The 20559-nt window shown below is 38.7% G+C and overlaps 1 long non-coding RNA gene across 2 annotated transcripts in view; it reads right to left on the reverse strand.

The window, feature by feature from the left end:
• LOC106043853 (uncharacterized) overlaps positions 1–12723 on the reverse strand; it is a 31866-nt gene extending 19143 nt beyond the window's left edge. Inside the window, exons 1-3 of one of the 2 annotated variants that reach the window (XR_007158874.2) lie at positions 12531–12723; positions 9919–9997; positions 3652–3722 (exon numbers count right to left, since the gene is read on the reverse strand). This is a non-coding gene — a long non-coding RNA (uncharacterized lncRNA). Of the gene's footprint in view, positions 1–3651; positions 3723–9918; positions 9998–11888 lie in introns of both variants that reach the window. The other variant, XR_007158872.2, reaches the window with a different exon arrangement.
• Positions 12724–20559: the final 7836 nt, after the last annotated feature.

The raw sequence follows: 20559 nt of genomic DNA on the forward strand, positions 1-20559 counted from the left end.
CCCTTAGAAAGTTCCTGCTTAGACTTTCACATTTTAATTTTGCTCATCCAAATATTTAACTAAACCTTAGTTTAAAGTTGTAGTAAATAAAATTATTTAAATAAAAAAACTTGGCCCTTCCTTTCTATGATACACTTTATCATTTCAGCTGTTTCCTCATAAACACTGATTTTTGAGTGCAGCCCCTATAATGCTACAGACTGTTCAATTTAAATTTGTGAGACAAAATGTAAAGCTCCTTAGGGGCAGGTAGAAAGGAAGACAGCAAAAGAGTGTTAGCACATCAGGCTAGTCAGCTTTTCTATACTACTCGTTTTTACCACTACATTTTGGCTGCTTCTGTGCAAAAAGTCAGTATTTAATTCTAGCTTTATTTTCTTCCTGTATTGTTTTTTTTAAGTTAGAGCCCTCGTCAACTGTGATCACAGGCAAAACTGTTCTCTGTCTGAATTCAATTTCTTAAAACAATTGTTACCTAGCTCTTTTCTCTGGCTTCTTACAGAGAGGATACATGAAGATAATAATTTGTACAAATTAATTTGCCAATGATTTTGTTGGCATAGCAGGCTGCCCTGTAAATTCCATATTTTGCTGATAATCTATGCCAGGAACGTAGGAGAACTCCAGGTAGATACTGATACAGTCACAGTCCACTTTATAACTAACTGTTCATGGTTCATTCTTAAAAGTGTTGCTTTTCAAGTGGGAGCACAAGAAATAGGGCTTTTTTTGTGTGTTCTGGAGGTTAGCATTTTATTTTTCACCCCTCATATCTGTTACTCTGTCATCATTTTGCTAGTACAAGATACAGATATGTTATGTTCAAGTACAGGCACATACTGACTCTATATGAGGGATGGTTTGGAGAAATGACTTCAGACAGTTCCACGCCCTAGAGCATTCTTCTAAAATGTACAGTTCAGTGTAAATCTGAACCACTAAATCTCAGGTTTCTGGGGTTCATCATCAGTCAAAGCATCCACTTTCGGTTCTTGGTGATGCATAAAATATAATCTAAACTCCGTGTGTATTTTGTAACTAGGCCTTTCTAACAAAATACTTTTGTGGCATTGTACAATTATCACAGATAATACTGCAGTGTCAATATATCAAAAAGTGCAAAGGGAGATAGGGTACTTCCATGCACTTGGTTACCATTTGTCCCAAAGGCTACAAAGTAGAGACCAGTACTTTTAGATTTGTTTCATAATGTAGGTGAAGAGGACCAGCAGCCATAATCTTGTTCCTGTGTACTACACACACTCTCTTCAAAACAGTGTTGAAGAGCTTTCCTCAGAGGGAGGGAGATGGCATCCCCTCAGGAACAATAAAGCCAGAATTTCACTACAACTTGTGCTTAACTTACAAAAAGGCAAAACCTACACAAATTGTGGAAGACTGTTTTAAACTTGGAGGAGTTGTGGACTCGGATGAGGGTGGAAAGGCCTTGCAGAGAGATCTGGACAGACTGGAGAGCTGGGCGATCACCAACCACATGAAGTTTAACAAAAGCAAGTGCTGGGTCCTGCACCTGGGATGGGGCAACCCTGGCTATATGTACAGACTGGGCGACGAGATGCTGGAGAGCAGCCCCGCAGAGAGGGATCTGGGGGTTGTGGTTGACAGCAAGCTGAATATGAGCCAGCAGTGTGCCCTGGCAGCCAGGAGGGCCAACCATATCCTGGGGTGCATCAGGCACGGCATCGCTAGTCGGTCGAGGGAAGTGATTGTCCCGCTCTACTCTGCGCTGGTGCGGCCTCACCTCGAGTACTGTGTGCAGTTCTGGGCACCACAGTACAAAAAGGATGTGAAACTATTGGAGAGTGTCCAGAGGAGGGCGACGAAGATGGTGAAGAGCCTAGAGGGAAGACACATGAGGAGCTACTGAGGTCACTGGGCCTGTTCAGCCTGGAGAAGAGGAGGCTGAGGGGAGACCTCATCGCAGTCTACAACTTCCTCGCGAGGGGGAGTGGAGAGGCAGGGGACCACTTCTCCGTTATCACCAGTGACAGGACCCGTGGGAATGGTGTCAAGCTGAGGCACGGGAAGTTTAGGCTGGACATCAGGAAGAGGTTCTTCACCGAGAGGGTGGTCACACACTGGAACAGGCTCCCCAGGGAAGTAGTCACTGCACCAAGCCTGTCTGAATTTAAGAAGAGATTGGACTGTGCACTTAGTCACGTGGTCTAAACTTTTGGGCAGACCTGTGCGGTGCCAGGAGTTGGACTTGATGATCCTTATGAGTCCCTCCCAACTCCGGATATTCTATGATTCTATGATTCTATGATTCTATGACTGTTAAAAGAAAGGAGCAGGGGATACCTGTGAGGACTACTAAGATACACCCTACCCCAGAACAGGGCTGCTGATAGTTACTGCCAACAGTAATAAGCGAAGAAGGTCAGTGTGGCTTTGAAAAGAAACATGGCGTTGGTAAGGGGGAGTACTGAGCACAAGGCTATTGACTCTTCTGCCACCAGCTGCATGTGCAAGGTGTCCAGCTCTTTCTCTCAAAGGGCTCCTGTTAAGAACATTGAAACAAATGCAAGAGCCTGGAGCCTGTGTAACTGCTGTACCCGCCTTTTCTCTGCATCTGCAAGGGACAACCCAACCTGCTTCAGAAAGGAAAGCATTCCAGTTTCTTTTGGCATGGTCTACAAGTCTTTGAAAACCTACTTAGACAAGGAGATGCACTAAGCCTTTCTTTTTGGATTTCTCATAGAATCTGAAGCCTTATCAGGCAGAGGGACAATTTCATAAGAATGAGCATTCACGTGTGTTTCTGCATTGATGGAAAGAATGGCAACTACTTTTAAGTCACCAGCTGTCTCAGCAGAAGACGTGTTTTTGGCATTTTGCATATTCCTTCGGCTAATGGTACCATAGACTCTCTTAACGCTGCCGCTTCCAAATCTATCTCCCTGGCTAACTGCATTTTTTTTCAGTCAGGACAGGCTGGAAATACAAGCAATGTATTCACTGCATCCTGACTGGAGTGTAAGAATTTTTTGTATTATCTTCTGTAGATAAAACTGGAAGGAAATTCCCAGAGAGAAAAAGATAAGCCTGTCTTCCAGGCTGCTGAAAGTTTCAATGGTGTAAATAGGAGGCCAGCAGCTCCTATTGAACAGGTTACTCAGAAAGGCTATGAAATTTCCATTCTTGGAGACAGTCAAAACTGAGCAAGATGCAACACCAAGCAACCTAATTTACCTCTGTAGCTGACCCTGCTTTAAGCATGGGGCAAGACAAGAATGGCCTACAGAATAATATAGACTGGAGAGGACTGCTATGATTTGGGGTTTACTTCTGGCCTTTGTAAAAGCTCATTTACTAGCAGTATTGTTTTTTATGTGAAGTTCCTTGCAAGAAATGAGGTTTTGCTACAGTAATAAAATGTTTGAGCCTTATCCTTTCATAAGTACTGTATCTTGCTGTTACCTTAATTCTCACCTGATGAATAAATATCCTAATTAGAATAAACAGGAGAATATTCTTCCATTAATTGAATGTGAGATGAACTCTTGAAAATAGTAAGAGCACTGCTGAGCATATTGCAAGTGGGAGCAGCAGAATCTATATTCACAATTTTTGACAAAACCATTTCATCTGTAAGTACACTTGACAGTAGCTTTGAACCGTCACACTCACCACTCTGAATGTATCTGTATTCTTTCTGCTCCTAAAGCTTGTTCTCCAGTGAAGAAGCTCAACCTCACCTGCTACATATAAAAGGAGATTCACGTTACCTAACTACACCTAAAGTTCAGACATTGTACAAATCTATCTCCTATGTTAAAATAAAGCTCATCCTAAACCATTATCCGGATGAGCTACTCTGTATAGAACACTATATAGAACATGTGGACTGTACTCTTTCCATAGGAACAGAGTTTTCATCTAAAGCCAAGCTTACCTTTACACCATATTCGCTTGTGTACCTACTAGACATCTATAATGGTGGCATAGATATTCAAACACATTTTTACAAAATTTTCTCTGGATTTAAGTAAAGATGCTGTTCCATTCCAACTCTTGAATGAAGATTTTTCATCAGGGCCGAACCAGAGGAAAGCTTGCAATCGCTTTTCCTTTTAATGGCCTTGTACACTCAGAAAATAGCAATTTACACACTCTTTCTTGGGAAATTTTAAGTTAATTTTGCAACACCCAAAATGCTTACCTATTTTCTTCCCCTAGGAGGCCTAAATTAAATAATACTTCGTTTCCAAAGAACTGGCAGTGTAAATTTAGGCACAGAATTCCCAGCATTTTATAGAACATTCAGGCACCGTTGCAAGACAGGAAACAGCTGATTTCATGACCTGACTCAAACTGGTCTTCTAGCTCATTAATGCTAATATACCACACCCATTTCTATTTTCAAGTAATTAACTTATTTTGCTTCATAAAGGCTTAATAAATAAATAAATAAATAAACAGCTGTTTATATTAGAACCCCAAATAATACCTATCTCATGCTTTTTTTCCATAAGGTTTAATTTGAAATAATCAAAAAAATCTCTTAACACGTGGTAAAATATTTTGTAGTTACATATATATATATATGTATGCATATATATGTAAGAGCAATTTAAGGCATCCCACTGAAGACCTGCATAAGCAACATCTGAATTGTAAAGTGACAGAAACAGCAAGATTCATGTGTTCGCGAAGCTTCTGTACAAAGAGAAATTAATATAGTCTAAATAGATACATAATGGAAACAAGCTTCTTATAGACAAAAAGATGAATTTAAGCATGTTATTTTCCCAGTTTGAAGAGTTTTTCTTGAAATAGTCATCACAGTCCTCCAAAATCCGTGAGTCCACGGAAGCATGTTCCAGAGTCTGAGACAGATGTAATCATATATGTATTTAATTTACAAGACCATCCATTATTTGGTCTCAGAGAAGCAGAGCTATCAGTAAGCTATCTTGCAGGTTAATGTATTTATACCAAGGCAAATGCGAGTAATTCCTCTGGAGTCTGAAAAACTTTGAACCCACACCAGTTTCAGAAAGTTGGAATGTGAGTCAGAGACTGCATCTAATTCATTCCCCTATGTTTCCACTGTTTTAACATAATTATGCTAAGTAATAAAACTGTAATTAACACAATTAACACACAGCCTGTATGCTATGTTTTATTATTGATTTACAAAGATTTGGAAAAAAAAAAAGAAAAGAAAAATAAAAAAGCTGTAACTGTAGTAAGGAAGAGTCCTTTGGAAGAAAGTTAAGTACTTAAGTACTGGCTTGCTTATAAAGTGGTCTTACAAAATGTCTCAAGATCCTGGCACATAAAACAGATGAAGTTCTTTTTTTTTTTTTTTAAATAACACAGCTGTACTCAACTCCCATGAGCTATTTCCCATCACTTCTAAACAGTAAGAAAACACGTATCCACTTAACTTATAAACTAAACTAAAATAGCAGTGCTGAATGAGACTCACTTATAACAAGTAAGTAATTCAAGAAATTACTATTTTTCATACTAGTGTATTTCTGCTCTGGCATGGCAAGTGAGAGACCCTACCTTTTTGACAAGACAAAAGCTTACTCACTATTGAGCTTTGTCTGAAGAGTTTTGTTTTGCTCCTATATTGTTCATATGCAATGACATCTTCCTTGCAGAAAGGGTAGAGGTGGCAGCTGTATTTGCTGTATTTGGCTTTAACTTTGAAGTTGCCAAAACAGCTGAATGAGAGCTTTGTTCAGCAACAGAGAAAGAGGAAGGTCTCCTCAAGAGCATATGGTTTGATTTTAAAATAATGGTGTCTTAGAGCTCTGTGGAGTATTGCGTGATGCTCTCAATTCCCTCACAGACGAACTGCTAGCTGTGGGTGTTTCACTACACACCTGCTCGTCCAATAGCACTGGCAAACACATTTTGAACAGCTCAAACATGTACAGCATTTTCTTGATTAAAACCTGACTGAAGACAGGGAGACTGAGATAGCCCTGGCTGACTGACATGTGCACTTTGAATAAATAGGTTGGCTGCTGACTATCATCAGGGCAAAAGCTGAGAGGTCTTGGTCTTCTCTAGGGACAGATCAAAGCCTCACTTGTGGTTATCAACACACTGTAAACACTACCTTCTGAAAAGATTAATGAATGGCAGGGAAAGGAGGGGAGAGGAATATTTCCTTTTCACAGCTGGATATTAGTTTTTCAGTTCTATAGTTTATGGCTTTTTAGTTCAAATCTGTGCTTATATATACATAAAAATATAAAATGAATATTAAATATATAGACGAATCATCATTCATCTTTACATTCTCAGATACATTATTTTCTTCTGTTAAAAGACTCTCCTCTGTGTTATCATTCTGTAACTCAATGCTACATTTGTAAACAGAGGGGGCTCTAAGCTGGAAATAAGGGTTTCAGCTCTAGTATCGGAAAAATATGCCAGTCTCACTTTGACCAGCAGATTACTATTGGTGTCTGCTGAAGGTTGGTGTAAGATGCTGGTTAATGTTCAGTCACATTACTTTCCACTGCATAATCAGCAGCAAAAGTATTGTAATACAGTAATAATAAATAATAATGTGAATGTTATTTAAAATGTTATTGCATGTTCTTCATTTTCTACATGAAAATGGGTGTCCCAAAAGGAACATTCATGCTTTTAGTTTACACGAGCTATGTTCAGCTCCAAAGACTGAAACCAATCCTGTGTACCAGACTTCCAAGTTTCTTCTAGACTCCCAGCAGAAGATGTGCACCTTGCTTACTTTTTTATGCTCCAACAGCTACAAAAGGCCGAGGGAGGATCTTTTTTTTATACTGTTTCTACTGGAATAACAACATAGTCTGTATTTTTGCTTTTCTAATACACCAATTACAGAACAAAGCAAACACTAGGCCATCATAACACGGGTAACAAACTACTGCCAATGTATCATCTTCTAGGTTTCTCTGCTTCATTGCAGTTGATGCTTCATGAAAAGAATTTTACTGTGGCAAAGCACAGTCTTGTTCTGAGTATATGTTGCAATGCTATGAATAAAAAATGATCCAGAGTGCTATGACACAGCAAGTTATTGGACAAAATTAACAAAAAGCTCAGCAGCCTGGTTTGCTTTAAAGAATATTCTGGCTCCAATCTCCTTTGTCCCAATAACCAGAGGAAGCCTACTGTCCCATGATGATTAGAACACTGCCCAGAACACAAAATTAAAATAATATCAAGATGTTTATCTACAACAAGAAAGAAAAAAGGAAATGAAGCTGGAAAGGCACAAGGGAAATTGTGGTTTGTTTTAAGCTGAGTTTGCACAAAACACAAGTTAAAGGAGTTTAAAAAACTGTTTCTTGGTTTCACATCCATGATAGAAGTAAATTATCTTTACTAAGCCTTTACTGAGTACTGTTAAGCCACTAGACTTCCATAATGTTCTATGGAGTTGAGAAATAAAACTGACAGAAGCCACCATTATGGTTCTTCTAGTTCCCAGTCTACTCCTGGTTGAGACAATCAAGCAGATTTTAACTGCTTTCCTGATTTTCTATAGAAGCAGATGGCACAACTGCAACAGGAATGTCCTGCAATGGGAAATGCAGTCTCACAGAGATTCTCCCTCAATCTTTGAAATGCAGTTTACAAAAAGCTTGCAAAAGCATTTGGAAAGCACGAAAACGTATCAATGTGCTCTCTGCTAGTTACGGCACAGAGTAGCAAACCTCAGGACTATTTCTCACTCTACCCTATTAGACTCACTGTGCTCTCTGCTTTCCAACAAGCACAAAGGAACAACAAATTCTCACAGTATTAAATATGGAGAAAGTGAATGGCTTGGGAAAAGGAAGTGCTTAACATAAGTGTTTCTGTGGGTTTTTGCCCTTATGGCAGAATTTGTTCTGCCTTGATGGGTGTATTAGTGCATACTAAACTTCAAACTAACATACTTAGGGTTTTGCTGAAGTAAGATAATCACTATTAAAATAGTTCTGAGGTAAACATTTTGGAGCAGTTATATGAGATCTTGGGGTACCTAATTTCAGCATCAGAATACAGTATAGTCATCACTAGAACAAAAGAAAATTCAGTAGTAGTAGTAGTAAGTGGGAAGGCACTTCTCTCTTGAAATTCACCCTGGTGGTTTTGAATAACCCAACTCACCAAGATGATTCTGAATCTTGGTGTTAGCCATGCACTTTATAAGAGAACACCATCTTGAGACATCCAACTCATTCATGAAGATACTGAGCGAAAGCAACACCAGAATAAACTCCTGTCAGATCCCAATCTACGCCCTCTCACTTTGATAACATGACTACTGCTTCGTAGATTGCTTCAGCTGTTTCTACAGCTCTACAACTCTGATTTAATTTAGGTCATATTTCCTGGAGTTGTTTATGGCAGCTGCATAGCAGAACAGCACAGAAGCCTTACTAAATTTTAAATTGCATTCACTGCTGTTCACATAAACACCAAGCCACACTAACAATGGAAATTAGATCAGTTTGACATTGTTTGTCCTTGACAAATACCGACTGTGTTTTGTTCTGGTTTATTATTGCAGAGTAGGGAGGAGACTTCCAAGAAACTCTCTACACTAATGTGATGTTGATATTCTACCTTCTGCTACTTGTATAAGAGCAGACTCTGATATAAAAACTTAAGGTACTGTATCATAACAGAAGAGTAAAGTCACATTTTCTTAGAAGATCAGAGCTAATGGTACAATGTGATCAGACCTTAGCTTCTGCTCTTTTGTTGCTCATATATTTTAATTTTTAAAATGTTCCTTAAATCTAATCAATTTAGAAGTCAAAAGGAAATAGAAAAATATTATAAAAATAAAAATAAAAAATAGAAAAATAAAATTATAATATAGCAGGCCTGTTAGACAGTGAAAAATCTCTCTTTAGTCAATGAAAATTGTAACAATTTACAGATAGTTTTTTATCTCTTTTAAGTAAATTGTTACAAACTGCATGTAATTTCTGAAAGTACTTTACTTTCTAATTTTTAATGTATGCAAATCTTTCCCAGATTTGTTATTAAACCTTCAAATCAATAGGTAGGGAACTCCTAGTTTCATACACTTAAGATCAATTATATGACTTTTGTCTAAAATGTCTCTACGACAGGTAAAAAAATACATTTAGAATAGATAGTTTACTGGCTGAAAAATATAGAACCCTGCACATCACAAAAGGCTAAACAGAGTGAAAGTATAGTATACTTCATTAGAGTGAACAACAGTATACTATCACGAGAGATACAAACTGGAGATACCATCAGTTTATTTACGTATACATTTAAGGAAAACTAGGTAAATGAATTATTCAAAGTTCAAGTGGAAGTTTTCAAGCTGCATAAATGTTTCTTGCACATTAGAATACATTGTACATAAGAAATGCTATTTGTACTCTAAAATACAGATGTGGTTCTTCTTACAGTTTTTTAGGGTCATAATTAAATTGGAAGAGAAAGCTACAAAAGCAAGAAAGATCAACAGCCAAACATAAACCTCCCTCTCTGCTATATACTACTCCTTTAATGATGAAAACCAGCAACAGGCAGAGTATACACAGAATGCACTGAAGAAATTACACTAAGAATAGATTTAATGAATTGTATATCTAGGTACCTACAGGCATCCTCAGGGTGTAACTACAGCGCAAAATAACTTATGTTCTAAAAGAGACTAAAGGCTTTTATGTTAACGTACTGTTTGTTACCTCCTAAGTATTCTTCCTTAACTTTAATTTAACAAATTTACATCAATTAACAAAATCCCTATGAGCACTCCAATTAGAAAATATGTAAGTTGATCATTACCTGTTGATATTTAATTCCACACAGTACTAACACACATTGCTCTCAACTGTAGCCTGGCTGGATAGCTATGATATTAACTATTCATTTTAATTTAACATAATTATTAAAACATTATTTTACCTGCTCACAGCAATACTCCTTCACAATGTATCTTCCTCCAGGCATGAAACATTCCTTCCTTGCTGATATTTTGACTTTGCTCAAGTAATGAAAAAATGGTTTTGTTTAAATATTAGTGGCATGTTTTAGAATGAACACAATGAATACGAAATAAAACATGATAGCTAATTTATTTGGCCAAAGTTTACCTGTACTGTGCCACTCTTATTTTTAGATGACTTTAAGTCTGCCAATAATTCCAGGGGAAGTCTCTAAGAGTCCTCCTTCAAAAGAATAAACTAACTGGGGGATTTAGTGCACTTTCTAGAAATCATTAATTAATCTTCCTGGATCTTTTACTCCAGATATTTCTACCTGTTAAAATGCACATCTCTGTCAGTTTCAGTGAGCTGAACTCACCTTTTAATAATATGCTTCAAATATTGTGTCTTCATCTGAACAAGATGAGGATTTTAGGTAGGGTAGAATAAATACCTTCTGTAAAACTAACTACAACAGTTGGAAAACAGAGGAGTATTTTTGGGGCATGTGAAGAAACATCCATATGCCTGAAAAGTTTTCCACCTTTTACACTACACAAGCTTCGCTAACCAAGGATAGTACCTCTTCCTCCAAACCTTATTTTGTTTACTTTCATAGCACACTTTATCTCTGATACAATATAGGTGTATGTAAACTTTGTATTCATGAAAAGTGCTGGTTTGCAAGGCCCAGGAAAGAGCACCTCAGCCCAGACAGAGCGTGTAGCTCTGTGTACCCCTGCAACAGAGTGAGGACTCCTGCAGGGATGAGCACCATACTGCAGCCCCTCTGCAGCAGTGCTCAGGGGATCTCAGGCTATGAGCGCAGGCAGTGTGGCACTCTTTTGAGCAACACTTCTCACCTGTACTGATGTGTGGCCCAGTAACAGACATGAGGTCCTCACCACTGTCCTACCAGCCTGGCCTTTGGATGGTGATGTGAGAAGGCCTGAGCAGAGCCTGGGTGTTTTCTTTCAGAAGAGGGGGAAAAAAATATACACCCAAAAGTTTGATCCAGAGACTAGCTACTGCCTGACAGGATACTATTGAATTTTCAGTTGCACAGATTTACACTGTAATTCCAAAGTTACAGACAACATAACAGTAGCAACTCTTAGCCTTTTGCTTCAGTCTTCTGCAGCCTTCAAACTAAAAGCCTTGCAAAGCTCTGCAGTCATATTTGACTCATGAACTGGCAGAAAAGTGAAATATGACTCATGAGCTATATCTTATGCTGTGTAAACTTGAACTGCTATCACAGATGTTTTCCACTGTAACTAATTAATTAAAGTAATATGGTGTTAAACACTATATGCAAGCTGCTTTCAAGCATATACATCTTGATTATTTTGCATGAAGAAGTAGTTAATATCTTACAAAAGGATTTCTTTTTAATGTTTTAGATGTTGCAAGCTAGACTTATTCCATCTACTTAGGGCTACAGTGTTGATACTACATTTCACCTCTTACACACTATGTGCAATGTGTTTTAAAGTTTGCTTGGTTACAAACCAAAGAGAAAAACTAACCTTCCAGGAAAATTTTGCAAATAGAAAAAATGTGCTTAGTTACTTCTTGAAGGTTATATAACATCTACTGTTGTCTGCAAGCAAGTTAGGAAGGTTTACAGATGCAGGAAACCTTTTGAGGACAACCATGGTTTAGAGTTTTCCATCATAAATTCAACTTACTTGAAAACATAGAAGTCCATGTTTAGATCAGAGGTCTGTAACATTACATAACGTAAGTGTTTAGTTTCAATTGGGACAATGGAGAAGCACTTTGATACAGCAGAGTTGTTACATGATATTTACAACTGAACTATAAATACAATGTTAGAAACATAAGAATTGGCATTTGATGCAGCCTGAACATCCTGAGTCTTTTATGATAAAATAATACCCAGTGTAAGCTTTGAATTAATAATTTTCCAAACCTGTGTTCAAGTACCTTGCCATTAGTATATCTTCATGATATATTTGATTATTTACTTGTGATTCTATAGAAACATGGAAGAAGATCACAAAACAAATGTATAACTATGCCAAGTGTGACCTGAATCCTATTGCACACTGACTGCACCCCCATGTTAGCAGCACGGACACCAGCAATGGCAATACTTTGAAGGGAGGGAACATTCCAGAACGTTTGTTATAATCCTCACAATCTAATTATAATAAATAACATTAAAAAGTGATTGTATTCCAGCAGAAGTTATCTGAAATTGCTATTTTTGTATTGATTTTTCATTTTTGTATGGAGTAAATAAAAATTGTTTGAAAAGATTCATCCGTCTTATTTTGTTGATAATAATGGGCACCTATAAAATGTGTAAAAGTGGCTAAAGATGCTGGTAGGCAAAAAACAATACTTTGTGAATAAAAAATTTTCAAAGTAAACCCCATGAGTGATCTGAAACATTCTGTAAGAATGATTAGATCTTTGATTTTCCAAACAGTTTCCTAAAATCACCCAGAAAGTACCATTCCCTACAAGTAATGTTGATTTATTCTCATTATTCAGTCAGAATAGAAAGAAAAACTACTCCAACAGATCTAATTCATTACAAAATCAAAGTTTGTCTTCCATTACCATGACATGCCAGCATTCACCGATCAAGGAAGCCCTATTTCTGCTATTTCATCCATCAGGTCACAGCAGCCTATGCCACCACCATTGTACCACAAAACCCCCAAAGACAGTACTTCAGGGACTCAGCATGTGAACCACGAGATCGCACAGCTGCTCTCCAACCCAAGATGTCATTAAAAAAAATAATAATAAAAAATAAAATTAAAAAATCGTATAAGTCGTAAAAACCTTGTCAAGACAAAAGACATGCTTCACCCTACCTGAGCCATCTCCAAGCTCAGGGGCTGCCATGGCCCTGGACCTCCTCCTCGCTCCCATGCAGTGACCGCCATTTTGTGCCCAGCACAGGGCCTTGCACTTCATGGTGTCCTGCTGACACCCACCCTCTGCCGGCACAGTCCCTCTGGGTGCACCCACTGCCTCGCCACAGCTCCTTGCTGGCAGCCCAGCGGCTGTGTTGTGGCATCCCTGAGCCTGCCTATGCCATCCAGACCCTCACTCCAATACAGCATGTTGCAGGCAGCCATTTTGTTGCGAGGATGCGGGCAGCCATTTTGTTGCGAGGAGCTGCGGGGCCTGTGGTTGCATCCTTTTTTTTGGCCTGCTTTTTGTCAACACCAACTCATTGTGATCAAGATGCTTCTCTTGATGACTTTTCTCCACCATTTGCTTTCACTGGCATGATTCCTACCTGCTTTCAGCAGCCTGGCCCTGTCCTCTTCAGTTCCTGGGGTACTCTCTGCCCTGATTTTGATTTTGAGACTGTAAAGACATCTGTGAATGCTGAAAAAATTGTCTTGAAAGATAATTGCTTTGGGAATTTAACTGTTAAGTTGCTACAGTAAAAGGTCTTACTATCTTTTTTATTATTATTATTTTTATTTTTTCCCAGGAAAAAAAAAAAAAAGAAGCAATTCATGGAAAAATATAACACAGATTGCTGAAATTATGCTTGTTACATTGGATCTGGAAGTCTCATGTACAAGAGGCAAACCACTTTAGTTATTACTAAGAAGACTACAAGTGGTGAACCATTTTAAAAAAAATACTTCTTAAACCTACTTCAAAACAAAGATCCCTTTCTGAGGTGTATATTCAGTTTAATATTCTAATAGATGCATGTAATTATGTTTTTAAAAAGCAGTCTAACTTGCTCAAAGTATGCAATATTTCTGAGCAACAGATTTATATAAATTTAAGTGTATTATATAAAATATCAGTGCACAAAGCCGCTTCCTGTGTTTTCCATTTTGTATTGACATTTGAAAAGAAGATGTTAGTCATAACTAGTCATTACTTTAATTTGCAGCTTGGTCATACATATTGACTTATATACATTAGTAGAGATGTTTTTTTTTAACAAAGGACAGTTGTCCTTTGTAAAGTCTTCAAGACAAAGATGGTGTCTTGTTTTTTGTTATTGCCTACTCTTAAGCATATGTACACACATTACAAAAATGCTGAAATTAGAGATGCTAAGAAGAATCTCCACAGGATTCTGTTGAATTTCTGATGTTGGTTTGAAGGAGACAGCAATTTAAGAAATATAAACGATGGGTTGCCCCATCTTCTCCACTGTATCAAGTATGTTTTTCCATTACTGATTGCTTGAATTTTCTTTGCACTTGCGAAGGAAGTTTAGAATTAGCATTTGTGCTCAAGATTTTACATTAGATCTACCAAAGATGTGTGCATGTTTATTATACTGCAAAAACAAGTGGGCCTTGTTTTCATAAGCTAACAGAAGACAAATACCCTTTTGCTTGTGTAAATCAGCATCCTTGCTGCTGCTGCCAAGACTGACTTTCTGTTAGTGCTGAGTTTAATAAATTGATTGCTATCAGTAGGCTTCTGAAGCTTCCTAAACCCAGTTGTGAAATACCCCATTAGCCAAACTACGTGATAAAGGGAAGTACCCAGGCTATGCAGCAGGTTTTGACCTGCAGCTCCAGGCTGTTGTTTCAAGCAAAAAATTCTGCTAGCATGGTTAGTTAAATACAGGTTTGATTTGAGAAGCATGCAGTTGGCAGGGCCACCAACTTTTCCTTTGATCTGGTGTGACTTCCTCTTTGAAGTGAAGCAGATCATAAGTCTGCCTGACCACCCGGGTGTAACGAAGTGAAAGTCCAACAGTGAGAAGCAAAACCACCATCTGGATTTGCCATGACATGTGATCAAGATGAAGTCAAACGGTGAGTTATAATGTTCTGCCTAGGGAGTCTGACATGTCTGTACCTGTCATATCTGTTCGGTTATGTGATAAAAGCTTATTTGCACATCTACAAATCAGCACAGAGAGAGACCACCCTCACCAGCTGTACTGATGGCAAACCTGTGAGCCTGACTTCAAGTGTAACAAGAGGATGTCTTTTGTAGTCAAATTTTGTGACAGAGTGTACCATTATGGTTAAGAGAAGTAGCCTCAATTTGGGTTACTGAAAAAATAAAACATCTTAAAGAACTCTCTTTTAGGTTTATTATTTTTTTAGGTTATTGATCTCTTTACTGGAAATACCATGTTGATAGTTATATGCATGTAGGTTATAAACAACTTGGCATCATTGTAAAACAGCATTTACCTACGTTTAATCTCTCCTAAATACCTTCTTTTATTAGGACATGTAATTGTAGCTGCTGCTTCAAGTACAAGAAAACTCAAAAATATCTCCAGTTAATGTCTTACTTGATGCTAGAATAGTTTGCTTTTAAAAAATTGTTTAACAAAGTGTAGCAGCTAGCTGATGACTTTGTTATATTTGCATCTCTTTCTCACCTGGATTAATAACATCTACTTTCATATTTCCTAGTCAAGACAGTTAAATACGGTTTCACAACATAAACAAACAACAAGTACATAATTCTCACATTACTGAGTATAAAAGGCTTTTTTTTTTTTTTTACCTTGTTTCTCTTATGCTTTTGCTTCTGAGCAGGCTTTCAGCTGCTTCCATTGTTTTGATCCAGGATCAATCCAGTATGAAGCTGAGTTGTGTATTTTCTTCTCTCATTGCTTCATCTTGCTGCTAAAACCTGAGTACTTTCTTCCCTGGCTTCACTTTCCTTTCCCTGTCACCTTGTGCTGTGGCTCTCCTCCTGGTAGGGGCCAGGGTAACTGCCTTCAGAAGCATGGTTTACTCCACTAATTCTTGAGAGTTACGTAGGGAAAGCAGTGAAGTCAGCTTGTATCAGCCACCCACGTCACACGTCACCCATACGTATTTGAATGAGAAGGAGTAAGGAAAGCAAAGCTGTTGCTGAATAATGTGAGTACTCAAGAAGTAACTGATATATATGGAAACATAGAAATAACAGATAAAACTTTACTACTAGAAACTACCTCTGAAAAGAATAGAAATAGATTAAGACAAACAAACAAACAAAAAAAATGGTACAAATGCACATCATATCACTATTTCTTGTGCTGTCCTGTTGGCATGTGGCTTAAAACATTCATTTGCTGTTCACTTTTCAAATGTTGCCTAATAGAACTAATGCATAGCAGAGCAATGCAAAGCATTACGTTCTAAAATAAAGTTCACTTTAATCAGCACTTCAAGAATTCTTGCTTTCCAACAAAAGGTCTCCAAAATACTTTACATCAACATTCTAAACTGCAAAAAAAAAAAGAGTAAAAATATTAACCTACTAATTTAACCCCATAGCCTAAACTATCCTACTACAGTGAAAGCATCAGTTGCTTCCTTTTGTCTTAAGAATATCATTGCAAATTTGATAGTTGGGGTCCTAATTTCCAGCAAATATCTCTCACCTTCTATTCAGACCTAACACAACTTCAGTTTATGAAGAGAGACTGAATGTCAGCTAAACTGTGTTTTGAAGCATAAGTTTAAATCCAAAATATTTACTGTGACCTGGTGCACATCAAACAGCTTAGGATCAGAGATGAGACTAGCTCTAGGCTGCCAGTGTTAGTGAAAAAATAAAATACAAAAAGAGGACTCCCAGGTCATATGCCAAGATTGAAATGGAGCACCAGAAAATTCTGTCTCACAGAGACGAAGGAAATCCTTAGGGTTCTCCTTCCTTCTGTTCATGCTCTTGGTATAAGATGAACCCAGAGAGTAGTAGTCACTGTACTCCCCTTTCCGGTCAGCCTCCCCCAAACTGGAAAAAAATAACAAAACAAAACAAAAGGTCAATTCTATAGTTTTACCTGAGTTTAGAAGAGCAGGAAAAGTGGCTCCACTCAAAGGCTGCAGATGTTAGTGCTTTGCAAGAAACTGCTTATCTGATTGCTGGTAGCATCTCAGAGGAAACCTTTGCTTTGTTACTAAATTACATGCATGTGGGGCACTAAACCTATCTACAACTATCATTCTTTCTTCAACAGCTTCAAATACTTCTCTGTTAACATCTGTGTTTTTTTTTTTTTAATTTTTATTTTTTTCTTTTATTTCACATTTGGGGGTCATAAAGGTAGTTAGCATCCTGATACTCATATATGTAATCAAGCCACAGTATTCCTACCTAACTCTGACTGGTGGCAGGCAGCAGCTCAGTTTCTCAAAGGAAGGAGAATTGATAGCAAATCAGATGTACAGTAAGTCCTTCCTTCCCAGGCTGACAAACTGTTCATAATGTTTAAGAGCATTCCATGGATTGAGCTGCTGCACTGCATCATTGAGGCAGAAATACAGATGGGATAGCTGGAAGTGAGGCTTTGCATTTAGAGGTGTCTGAATGTGGATTTAAGTCAGTAACAAAGCATGGAGAGGATAACAGACACAGAAGCAACAGCCGAACAGAAAGGATTAGTACCACCTTCAATTCCAGAAAGATGTGAAACTGCAGATCAGGTTGCTTCTGCCCTGTTGTTGCTGAAGACAAATCAGTTGTTGCAGAGTGTGGCTTCTTCGCAAGTATGCACGGATTACCATTAACAAAGCTGACCAGAATAATCTTCAATTTATGAGCATAGATACTGGCAACTAGTTGGACTTTACCAGCCACCAAAGTGCTCATCACCTATTGGAAAATGAAGCCAGGACCCACACATTAACATTTTGGAAGGGACCTGGGAACTGACAATGAAGGAAGATAAAGAAACTAGGGGATAAAGAAACTGGGGGATGACTTTAAAGCCATCAAGGTGTCAACAAACAATCTGTAAATTTGTATAAGGATTCCTTCTGCAATGAATTTGATGACACAGTTTCCTGCCTTTATAGCTCACTGTGAGAAATGATTTCAGTCAACAGAGGGCGTTGGGACTACAAGTTAAAAGGACAGTAAAGGATGATCATCAGCCAGGTGAGAAAAAAAGTGGTGATCTTTCATCCCCCTGCGCTCTTCAGTGAGGAAAGTCGTACAGAAATCTGGTCACAAAAACGTTAGTTGATGCAGTTAATCTTTCTGGACTTTTATTGCTCTGTGTCTTTTTCTGAAAGGAGAAATAACACATGAACCAGTAAATAGGCTGGCAGCTTTCCACACAGGTGCTGTTCCTTTCTATCTTTATTAAAACGTTGATGCCTACTTTCTTCACCTCTCCTTGCATTTCCGAAGTACTGGGCTACCAGCAGCTGTAGCTCAAACAGTTGTAACTTGATTCCTGAACGTATGATACTTCTGTGCAGTATGTTGTATCCCCAGCTGAATTACACTTGGTGGACCAAATACTGAAACCAGCTTTCCTGGCTCATGCTGCTGTGAAGTCCTTTAATGAAGCCAGTTTTATGCTCTGAAAATTTTTCTTTGCTCCCTTTTTCAAATACCTTGGTAATAACATTTCTACTATTTGAACTGTGACACCTTTTCTTCTCCTGCCCCTCAGTGATTCAAGGATCTATTCTGTGTAGAAACACTTCTGAAGTTGCCCAGAACAGAATCAAACCCTTGTTCAGTTTGCATGGATTCTTCTAAATATCAGCCAATGTGAACTGCTCGCTGCTGTGTGGCTGCCCAACACCCCTGGACTCCTTGTGTTACTACACCAGGTAGAGCATCCAGTGGTCATCACTGCGCAGTTTCATTAGTGCTCAGGTGACTTCGGTGGAAGCTATAAGGAACGTCTCAATTCCACATACCTGTGGCTGCAGCTTTCTGGAGTTGTCTTCACACCAAATGCCATATCATGTCCAGAATGTAAAGAAATTTACCTTGCTAGTATGCTACATGTCTAAAGTTTGACTCCTACTTTTCTCCTTACTTAGATAATATATTGTGGTCTAGTTCCCCATCAGCAAGAACTCCCACAAGCTCCCATGCTGAAAGCTAACCTGGGAAGTTCAGCAACATTCCCTTGAATATACCTTTGGTGACATTCAAGACAGGCATGTGGTCCGACTTGATCATCCATACTTCCTGATTAGATGTTTTTACTCCAGTACCATGGGTAGAAGCTATATAAAGATGAACAAACTTATATAAAAACAGTAATTAAAGTGTAGCTTACCATTCACTCATTATCCTTGGAAAACAAAGAATTAATGTATTTTAAGAGAACAGTTTACTTTGTATGAAACAGAGAAAAATGTTAGAACATGTAATTACAATACTGCTTCTGCCAGATCAGTATTTTATTCAAAAAAATAATTACTATTAATGGGAAATCAACTTATTGAACTTACTTGAGTGAGCTTAGCATTGGTAACTGCAATCTTTATTTATTTATTTATTTATTTATTAGCATAGTCTAGCTGGAATTAAATCAATCTGAATCACAGGAAGCTTTTCGTAACTAGAAAACAACTTTGGGAAGAGGAAGGAAGAGTCTCTCCCTATACATGTTAGTAGGCGTGTATCATGCTTTCTTGCTTTCATAAGCAAGAAAATCTTTCAAATGAAAGAGAGATCAAATTCTAAGCAGAAAGATTTAGCACCACTAGTCAGCATTCGGGGAAAAAAAGTAATAAAATCCTTTTAAATCATTATACGGGGTGTGGGTGCCCAGTGGTGCCCCTGTGGCTCAGCAGGGCCACAGCATGAGGGGAGGGCTCCAACAACCCCACTACAGGGCACGGCTGGGCCCAGCAGCCATGGGTGGGCACCTTGGGGTCAGCTGGGACAAAACACTGCCAGGCAGCCAGGGGGGCAGGAGGGAAAACGAGTGAGAAACAGCAGAGAGAACATCGAGGTAGGAGGTGGAGGTGCTCAGTGGTGGAGCAGGTAACCCCTGAAGGGACCGCTGCCTGTGGAACAGCCACAGTGGGGCCGTGGATATCCCCACAATGGAGCAGGTGCACCCTTGAAGGGGGAGACTGCAGCTTGCAAAGGGCTCATGCTAAAGCATAGGAAAGGAGTGAGAAACAAGGAAGGGCAGAGAGAAACCACTGTGTCCTTGCTGCAGCCCCCTCTGCACCACTCCTTGCCTCGCTGAAGGGACTGCGCATGGCCTGTGGCAATAACAAGGGGCAGGAGAGAGTCCAGAGGGAAGCTGAGCCTGGGAAGGAGGAGTGGTATTTTTTCCCTGTTTCAGTAATTGCCTTTTTGCTTGTTTCTTTGCCAATATCCAAACCAGTAATTAAATATTTATGCCATTTAGCACTAAATTAAGTTAAATTCCTCAAGCCTGTTTTGCCCATGATGGACCTTGGCAAGTGATTTCGTTGTCCTTATCTCCACCTATAAGCCTTCTTGCTCCTGTTCATGGTGTTTTCTCTGCTGTCCCGCTGGGGCAGTGAGCAAGCAGCTGTGTGGGTGCATGGCTGTTGGCTGGGGTCAATCCACTGCCATCATCCGGGTAAGTGCGACAGGAACAGAAGATTCCCAGAAATGAGCTTACTAAAATACATTTTCTGATGCTTGGAAGCCATCTACTGGATAGGTAAAAAGAACACAACATCCTTAATAGCAAAATGCTAAATTTGTCAACCATCACTCAAAAGATGGTAATTTCCAACATTTGTAGCATACAGTGTATCAAAACCCCCAAAATTACTGCCATAGGGAAAACATTCAGCTTAACATGCCACTTGGCTTAAAGGATACAGAGTTATTAGCAGCTACTCGCTATAGACTTCAGCAGAAGCTGCACACAAACCTGCACAAGTGGATTCAAATTAGTTGC

The sequence above is a fragment of the Anser cygnoides genome, chromosome 2 (assembly GCF_040182565.1).
Source record: "Anser cygnoides isolate HZ-2024a breed goose chromosome 2, Taihu_goose_T2T_genome, whole genome shotgun sequence".
NCBI classification, from domain to species: Eukaryota; Metazoa; Chordata; class Aves; order Anseriformes; family Anatidae; genus Anser; species Anser cygnoides.